This window comes from Galeopterus variegatus, unplaced genomic scaffold (assembly GCF_000696425.1).
Source record: "Galeopterus variegatus unplaced genomic scaffold, G_variegatus-3.0.2 Scaffold408, whole genome shotgun sequence".
In the NCBI taxonomy this organism is placed as follows: Eukaryota; Metazoa; Chordata; class Mammalia; order Dermoptera; family Cynocephalidae; genus Galeopterus; species Galeopterus variegatus.
Window position 1 is genome coordinate 358,048 of NW_007726519.1, and position 9,157 is coordinate 367,204.

Consider the following 9,157-nt stretch of genomic DNA (forward strand, 5'->3'; position numbering starts at 1 on the left):
GTTCTGTATAAATACCATGAGCTATTCCCAGATGTTGTATGTATAATTCATTTACCATACTCAATAAATAACCCTAACAATGCGTGCTTAAGTGGCATCATTCTGTAAAATACTTGGCAAGACCACACATGTCTCTAAATGGCAAAGAGAATGGTTATTTGAGAATTGTTCTTCTTTTTAAGATAAATAAATTAAGGCTCAGACATGATCAGTGACTTGCCCCATACCCCAGAGAGAGTCAAGGTGCTTTTGAGATTAAAACACTTAAGATTTTCTGGGATGGTGGATTTCTGAGCCATATGCATACCAACTCCATAGCTTCATCTCTAATTGACATCATTAATAGATGTAGAGAGAGAGGATTGCTCTGTTTTGCTGTGAATGTCATAATTTTTACAAAGCAAGCAACCCTTCTTTGGTGAGCCAAGGATTTTTTTTTTTATGGTCCTAATTGATCTCTATCCCCTGAAGGGTTCTGAATTATGCAAGTGTCTCAAGTCTTAACAAGCCATCCCCACACAGCTGTGCAATGGAAACGTTCAACAGAAAGGTATTCACTTCGGTCTAGGCAAGGCCCTAGCTGCTCCCTGGAGAGACCCTGATCCAGGGGAGCATGTTCTGGGCCATCTGCATTGGAGGCTATTTGACCCATTTCTGTCCTTTCCTCCCTCCCAGTTCCCTTCCCCTTAACCTGCTGACAGGAAGGGTCTCGTCATGGCAGATCTTCGGCCCTCTTTGAGCCTGTCACTTGCTGACCCCCAGCTGCCAGGGTTTGTTTATTACTGAATTGAACATTTAGATTCAGTCTTGGCTGGTGGTGACCTTGGAAAGAACATTGCTAAGACTGCTTTGGTTTTCTTTCAAATAAACTTGTACAAGTCCGGACTTTTCTGGCATTGCTGAAATGTGGGTGATTTATTCTTAGAGGCTTAAATTAGGACTTTTTTTTAAAAAAAGAAAACTAACAACGTGATGTACTACTGCAATGCATTCTAGCCACTTGTTGCAAAGGACACCTCGCTTTGCCTTTTACCAGAATAATTCAGATCTAGAGGGTAGAGGTCAGTTTTCTATTGGGACACTCAGCCCCCTGGCTCCCTCTACTGGTGAATGATCTCTCTCCCCACTCATTTGAGCAGCAGGGGGCTGTAACAGATTGGGGGCTAGAAGGGGGACTAGACTAGACGTGTTGTTAACACTAGGAATTGTGGATACAATAGCATATTTTTGCAGCAGATCGCTTTTCTTTCCTCATTCTTCTCTCAATCTGCCAACCTCAACAATCTTGGCTACCTAAGTCACCAATTCTTAGCTCCACCTAGTGTCTTTCTTCAAGTACTTCTTGGATTGATAGCCCTGATGAACGCCATGACTGACTTTGTGACTGGGCAATCATATGTAGAGATCTTTAAAGAAATATAATAGTGTCCAGTCATCACACAAATTTAGTACCAAGTTCAAGCTTATTGTTAGAGTGTATATAGCATGACAGTTGGAGGAACATATTAAGTGGGATGATGGCTGGCAAAATGTGTCCCAGTTGCCCCATCACAATGCTCTTTAAACAGCTCTTAAGATTCAAAGTCCTCCAATCGAACTGGAGGCAGCTGCAGCTTAACTCCCCTGCTGTTAGGTAGTGAAAGTTCTACCTAAACCGGCCATAGTTGCCCTAGTACATGAAACCTCAATTATGGAGGCCATTGGCCCAAACTTCCCGAAAAACAGCTGTTTTATCTAGCTACAGAGAGGACTGGAGAAGTTCTCCAACAGGCTGAATACATGTTATTTCCTGGAGAAGCCAATATCTGACACCCACACCCAGGCCTATTTCGTTAGAGTTGGAAAAATAGTGCATGAAGTGATTAATTGTCTTTAGTCTCAGCACATCTAATGATACAATGTCTAAATATTGTGTGATGTAAACACATCAATGGAGAGCTTAAGAGAGTCAGTCTTCAAGAAAGACTTACTTAAAAGAATGTTTTCACAATGATGCTCAGTCATAGACTATGTTAATTTTAACATATAATAAATCAATTTCAGAAACACAATTACTATTTCAAAGATATGCAAACAATTGTCAGGCATGCTTTAGAAGAAAGTGACGAAGCATCTGGGGTAAAATCTGTCCATATTGTGGGTAGATTGTTTCCAGAAATGATATAAGAATATCCTATTCTACCTTCATCACTTTCTGTTGTGGAGTAATTTTATGTGTTACCAATAATTGTGCTGTTATCTTAACAGAGAACATTTCAATGACTTGATATCCATGGGGTTATTATCCTGGGTCAGAGTCAAATGAGGCTGTTTTTCCAGTTGAAGCCCAGTTCAACGGGTAAGAAGCATTTTAATAGATATACTGCTTATAATGTTTTTACCTGTGACCCAGTCCTCAAGTGGTGTTGTCCTTAAAGAAGCCTCAGTCAAACAGGAATTCATCTCCCAAACATTTAAAAGGGTCTGGGTTCAGACAATCATATTAAAACCTCTTCTCTAGCACCTCAAAACTCTCTGGGTTTCTTCCTCTTCTGTTTCAAAGGATGAACTCTTAGCTGCACCATTCTGTCTCTACACTCTTGGCCCCCTGATCTCCCTCCCCTCTGTCACAACACATCTCATGCCTGAGCCCTCTGACCAGTGTGTCCCTAGTGTTTTCTCTGATTGTCCATTATGCATATTTCCCCCTTTCTCTCATTAGAGACCTGGGAAAATACAAGGTGGTTAAATTGGCAACATATTGTCTGTTGGGTGGGAGAAGAGGAAGGTTATGCTATAAATCATCATGTATTAATACATTTGTTCTATCACATGAATATGGTCTCTGACTATGCTGAGCATAATCTTAAGCCTGCTTGTGAAAAATAATATAATTTCTAGAACTCAGGTAAATGTGGGAAGAACTAGCAAAAGTACATCAGGCAGGGAAATGGCTTAGCCTCTCATAGAGCTAAACGAACTCGCCTACATTTCCCGAAGCAAGGGGGAATCTTAAATTTGATACATGTAAGATTTGAGCCCCTATAAGATCCTATAGACTCCTTATAGGGACTTTTATGAAAGGAGTTAAGATAAATGGATATTTTATACTTAGCTTTTTTTTTTTTCATTCACTCACCCACTTACAGATTTACAAGCAGCTACTATGTACTGGGTCCTGGCGTGGAGAAAAACGTACAAGGTCCCTGTATTGGTGATGATCACTGACTTCACGCTTCACAAGGGTTTGTATCAATGTTACTTAGCCATTCTGTAACAGAGATACAGATGTGGTTCAAACCTCTTCCAAGTTGTGGTTTCTGAGGATCCTGTTTGTTAAGTTCCCACAGAATGCTCAGCATAGTCAGAGACACCTTAGATTCACATTGTATGGGGAGACACAGTATAGTTATTCAAGGTCAAGAACTGATTGGAGAGTTTGGCTACGTGAACTTCAGCCTTGGTTATACTACCTACACCGATCTGGGTGACCTTGGAAAATCATCAACCTCTCTGACCTTTTTTCACCTGTAAAATTAACTTTTAGTTAAAATTATCTTCAAAGTCCCTTCCAACATTTATATTTTGTGATTCTCTATGCTTTTTAATCTCCTAAAAGTTAGAATAGGTGGGTAAATAAAGGTGCTTTGAAACCACATCTCAGAGAGACTACTGGAGGCAAGCAGCAATTTTAAATTACCTTTCTTCTAGGTATATGAATTAAGGTTTAGACAAATGCAAAACTTCTTTATTTGATGGGGCGAGCATTTATAATCTATCTAAGAGAAGTATGAGGTGATTTTGGGTAATGAGAAAAGCCACAATTATGAGTGATAACTCCAGAAACTTGGTCTATAAGAATTGAAAAGAAATTTCTTTCAGAAGGGGCACAGAGGGACTGTGACTGCATCTGCCAATCCTGCAAGGTTGTGCTGATGGAGAGAAGGATCAGTTTTGTATTCCAGAAAGGACAATGGAAGTGAGCCCCAAATAAATAGAGGACACCGAAGGTGAATTGTCAGGTCTGTGTTAATATAGTGCACGATCAGCTAAAGGTGTTGCTTTTACTCTGACGTTACAGTAAGAAGTTAGAATTCATTACTATTATGTCAGTTGATTACTCTGTGATCATTTTGGGGGAATATTTTTGTCTTATTCACTTTGGTTTGGTCTGATGAAATTTCAATGACTTTGTGGGTTTGAATACACAGGGCTCCCAGATTGTAGACATTCCAACTTTGTGTAACTCCCTTTAACCCCCTTCCTGCAAATCTATTTGCTTGAGGAAAGACTATAATAAATAACCCTCTTCCTCAAAGAGCAAAACACAGTTACTAAAGAGATAGTGGAATAACTGATTAGTGGCTTTTTTCTGCTGAAATGTGGTTAACTCTCTCTCCCACTCTCCATTCCTTGTCTCTCTAGAAAAGGCAAGTCTAGCGGAGCTATAATTTAGTATTGTGGTTGTAAACTATTGTTAATGACTGCCAGGTCCCTGGAAGATCTTTTCCATTATATCCTTAGCATTTTGTAATAACTTGTGGGCAGTTCCTTTATATATATATATTCCTAGATGCTTTAGGTATTGACAGAACCTTTTCACACAATGCTAAAGAGAAAAATTCCTTAAATTCCAAAGGGCATTCATTCTATTCTTAACCTCCTCTTCTCCTCTCCTTTTGGTTTTCTTTTCACTCCATAGTTAGACTAGTGCACCTCTCACAAGATTGCACTCAAGTCTCAAGATCTGTACATTTTTAAAATCATGCACATGTATGTTTATGGGGTTGGGGCTGGCTGAAGATAAGGAAGTTGAGGCAAAAGGAAAGACCTGGTTCTCTGAGCGTTACTTGGAGGAATCAGAGTTTGGGAAATACAGTTGTGTCTCAGTCACTCTGCAAGTTGCCATACCAAGGGGGTGACCATGGATAAGGAGTAAATTGCTGTTTCTAACTTCTAACTTGCGAATAATCACCCATCAATGTACCCTTCAGAAGAGTTAGGGTTGGTTTTGTTGATGTGACCCATCCATTAGTTAAAAATAGGTTTTAAAGTTTTTATACCCATTATATAGCTTTTAAAATTATGACTGGCAAATTCCTGTGGGTTTTAATGTAGGGAAAATCTGAGATCACTTTGGTCTAGCTGTTCTCTTCTGTTAGAGAGAAAGGCATGGTAGAGATGGATCTTAACTTAATGGATGGAAATTCTCTCATTGATTAAAAAACAAAAAACCAAGAGCAGACATGGATTTTGCTCTTCATCATCCCCTTATACTCCATATACATGAGAGTAGTGAGAAGTTGTGTTCTGCAATAGAAATCTAGATCTTTCTCTTCTCCTAAGGCATTTCTATGATCCTTCCAGCTTCCCTCTTAATTCCCTCTTCATCCCCATCCTCCTCTCCTTGATTTTTGATTCACAAATGAAAAAAAAGTGGCATATATTTTCTGATCATGTAAAGAATACCATTTTGTGGTTTTGGCAATAGTAGAAAATCTGAAATGTGTGTTTCTCTAGGTATAGTGGGCCCTTAAAATCAGCAGAGCACCCTCCCTGCATCTCTAGTGAAAGGGGCAGCCACTCACCTTTTATGTTTTGAGAAACATTGAGTCCTTCAAAGCCTGCTGCAATGGTGTTGGATAGATATGGCCATAAACCTGATCCAGGGCAGCTATATATAGTGGCAAAAAGAGGACGCTAATGCTAGAGACCTGTGCAGAAGGGGAGATATTGGGCTACTACATGAACCTCACCACTGATTTTTCTCAAAACTTAAAGTGTCATCCTGCCTGATATGTACCTTATGGAGAAAGAATCGCTTTCCTAGTGAAGGCCCCCAGGTGAGTCAGATCATGAGCAATCTAAGATGATCTCACCTGGTTATTTAGGGGGTTGAACTTGATGATACATAGGGAAGGCAGTTACTGTTAAATGGTTCATAGCTAATCCAATGGATTAACTACCAGGAAAAGTTGAAGCAAACCCTTGGAGAACACTTTTGGTCCCCAAACTTAGGAATAACAGAGAGTTCTTTTACACTGGGAGCATTCTCTGTGAAAAGATAAATTCCCTTAAGGGGATCTGGTGAATAAAGCAGTGTATTTTCATCCTTGTGATGATGGGCATGAGTCAGACACTAACATAAGAGAGTTAACTTGGATGTGCCACACACTTGGTTTGGCCTCGTCCCATACCTGTGCTCTTGTCATGGTTGATTACCCACTCACACCAGACATGAAGCAAGCAGTCTGCACTGTGGCATGAGATAAAAGGTATTTTAACATGCTCAGGTCACATATCATCTTGGCCAATAGTAATTTTATATCATTTTCTTAAAGGAAACCACACTCCTTGCAATAATTTTTTCCAATGAAGAAAAATTTAACATGACAGAAAGCTTTACATGTAACTCTTTCATTTGAAATAATAGCACTGAATCTCTTCCATCCTAAACAGAATTTGAAAATATCTTTTTTATTTCTTTTGATATGCAGAAGATAAAGAGAAATGATTCGGAAGATCCTCAGTTAAATTTTCAATGATTTTAGTTTAATAGGGGAGAATTTTTTACAGCTTTAGTGAGTTTTTCCTTGCCTTATGAAGCAATACAAACAAAAAAAAAAAAAAAAAAAAAAGAAAAAGTGAAATGTTTCTCCTACTACTTTAAGAACCTTGAGGGCTAAAATAGTGGTTTGGTTTCCTGACTGGCAGCTTTGGTTTGCCTTTTCTAAGCGGTCTTGTGCAACTCCCTAGAGGAAACATTTGAAGAGGGTTTTTCTCCCACATGAGAGAGTTTCATCCCACACAGCCCACAGATTTTAATAGCAAACTTCATGGACCAAGTGTCTGGCTTTACAGAAGTAGCTGTGGAGTATGTTTTTCCTTTTACAGGTGCACAACACTCATTCCATCTCAGGAATAAGAAGACATCAATTTTTTTAAAAAAGTGGATAGCTTAAACACTGAATGTCTCTTTGAGAATCGGATACCAATCAGGTAGGTTTTACTTTCCTAGATGAGGGAAGAGGAGGTGGCCAGCGGGATTAAACTTCAGCCATCGCCAATCTTTCTTTACAACTGTCTGGTGTACACAGAAGTACAGTATAATCTGGCCTGTACTTCTCTCTTACTGTGAAACATACTGAAACGTTTTATGTTTAGGTGTGTGTGTAGAAATTCAGGAAGTTCTTTTATTCACCCTCTTAGTTTCAATACAATTCTCATTTTAGGACGTCATGAAAAGATAGCTTTGTGAGAGCACATTCTGCCCAAGCTTGTAAATTTGGATTTGTTCTTTCCTATCTCCCAGCCACCTGATTACTGTCCCTGTGCAAAGGGCACCCGTTCACATCATTTTTTCCACACGCTAAAACCTGGAAAGATATTTTGTAAAGGGCTCACAGAAGCTGTCTTGGGGGGTTGGAAAACAGCAAAATTGTTAGCAGACCTTTTGACTGTGCTATTTTTAGGAAGCTAATTGTGTTCTTTCAGAGCACATTTTTGACAATGGGACAGAGTTTCCCTTGCTCCCACTGATATGTGAAATATTTACAATGAAAAACCTCAGTAAAACACCACTAAAGGATACATTTTAACCTCACCAACAGTCAGCAATAGGGGAAAATGATTTAAAAAGAGAAAACGTTTTTGCAATATTTATGTTGCTGTTTCTGTCCAAAAGGAGATTTTGTTCTACCATTCAGACAGAAGTTTGTTTTCAAACCAGTTGCTAGTTAAAGGAGCAACCGATCGGGCATCCTTGATAATCAGCTCTAACCACATAAGCGCATTGACCAGACGTGACTGATTTCCCCGAAGCAGCCCCCGGAAGGTGAGCTGCCTGCAGAAGTGTTATCTTACCTTGAGCACGTAAGACCCAGGAGGCAGGCTCGCGGGCTCCCACGGAGAGGACCGGGGAAGTTCTCTGATCCGCTGCTGGTAACATGCACTTGGTTTTTATGGGCAGGTGGGAGGAGCTGCTCCTCATAGTAGGTGGGCAGGGAAGGAGCGGCGGGCGGGCAGCCTCGGGAGGAGCTGGACACTCTTCTCTGGGGAGGGGCGGAGGGGGCAGAGCCCGGAGACCGCGAGAGGGAGGGTGGCGGGGGGGGGGGGGCAGCAGAGGAAGGAGAGGAGACGGGAGAGGGAGCGAGAGAGAGAGAGAGAGAGACAACGAGAGAAGCAGAGGAAGGGATGTAGATCACAGATGGGAAAGATGGGGGAGAAAACGAACAGGGGAGAGGGAGAGAGAGAGAGGGAGGGAGAGAGAGAGAGGGAGGTAGGGAGGGAAAGAGAGAGAGAGGGAGGGAGGGAAGGAGAGGGAGGGAGGGAAAGAGAGGGAGAGAGAAGAGAAGAGAAGATTTGGAAGGAAAGGGGAGTTGGACTCTTTTCCGTTTTGCATGACATTTTTTGGAGGGGGGAATTGTGGGTGACTGTTAATACTAAAGGTCTTTTTTGTGAATTTGAAAAGCTAAAGTCCAGGAGAACTGAAGGGTACATAAGCGAGGCACAGAGGGGAAGCTGGGCGTCCGAGTAGGAGCTGCAAAGCCGAAGCGCTGGGTGGACCCAGACCGGGGCCGGGGCCGGGGGCCCACGCAGCCGCGAGCCCGCCGTCCCCCCGCGCCCGCAGCCCGGTCCTAAGGCCCCTGGTGACCCCCCAGCCCCGTCCCTCGTCACTGCAGGCAATGCTTATTTGACGAGAAAGCTCCCCTTGTGCTGCCGGTAGTGCGCAGCATCCAGAAGCCCCTCCTGAGACTGGCGCAGCAGTCAGGTAAATCCAGCAAAGGTTGGGGAGGATCAGCGGTGACTGGTTTGAGAAGGAACCTCAGAACCAGCCTCAGTCCTCCAACATCTGCTTATGTAAGATAGGATTCCAGGGCTCTCTGCCCTCTGGTTATTTTCGGTATTTAAAAAACTCCCATTCCAAACAATCGGAAAACCTCTTGGTGCCACAGCTCTCTCTCAGCGTGTCCTAAACCTTAAGAGAGGAGTCAATCAACAAGCGGCTGAAGGATCAGTCTGAAATTATTAAAAAATGCACTCAGAGAAAGAAAAACAAGCTCCTTTCGCTGCTGAGCGGTGACTCACTTCCCAGCCCAAGCGTGATTTTTGCCACCGAAGGAATTAAAGTATTTTAAAAGAGAGAACCCGAGACTTGGGGGTGGGGGTGGGGGGTGGG

The 9,157-nt window shown here is 41.9% G+C and overlaps 1 protein-coding gene across 1 annotated transcript in view; it reads right to left on the reverse strand.

Moving 5' to 3' along the window:
- The window catches only part of COL8A1 (collagen, type VIII, alpha 1), a 137,109-nt gene extending 129,198 nt beyond the window's left edge, over positions 1-7,911 (reverse strand). Inside the window, exon 1 of the mRNA XM_008568412.1 lies at positions 7,843-7,911. The gene's annotated coding sequence lies outside the window, so the exon portion shown is untranslated. The remainder of the gene's footprint in view (positions 1-7,842) is intronic.
- Between the last annotated feature and the right edge of the window lie 1,246 nt (positions 7,912-9,157).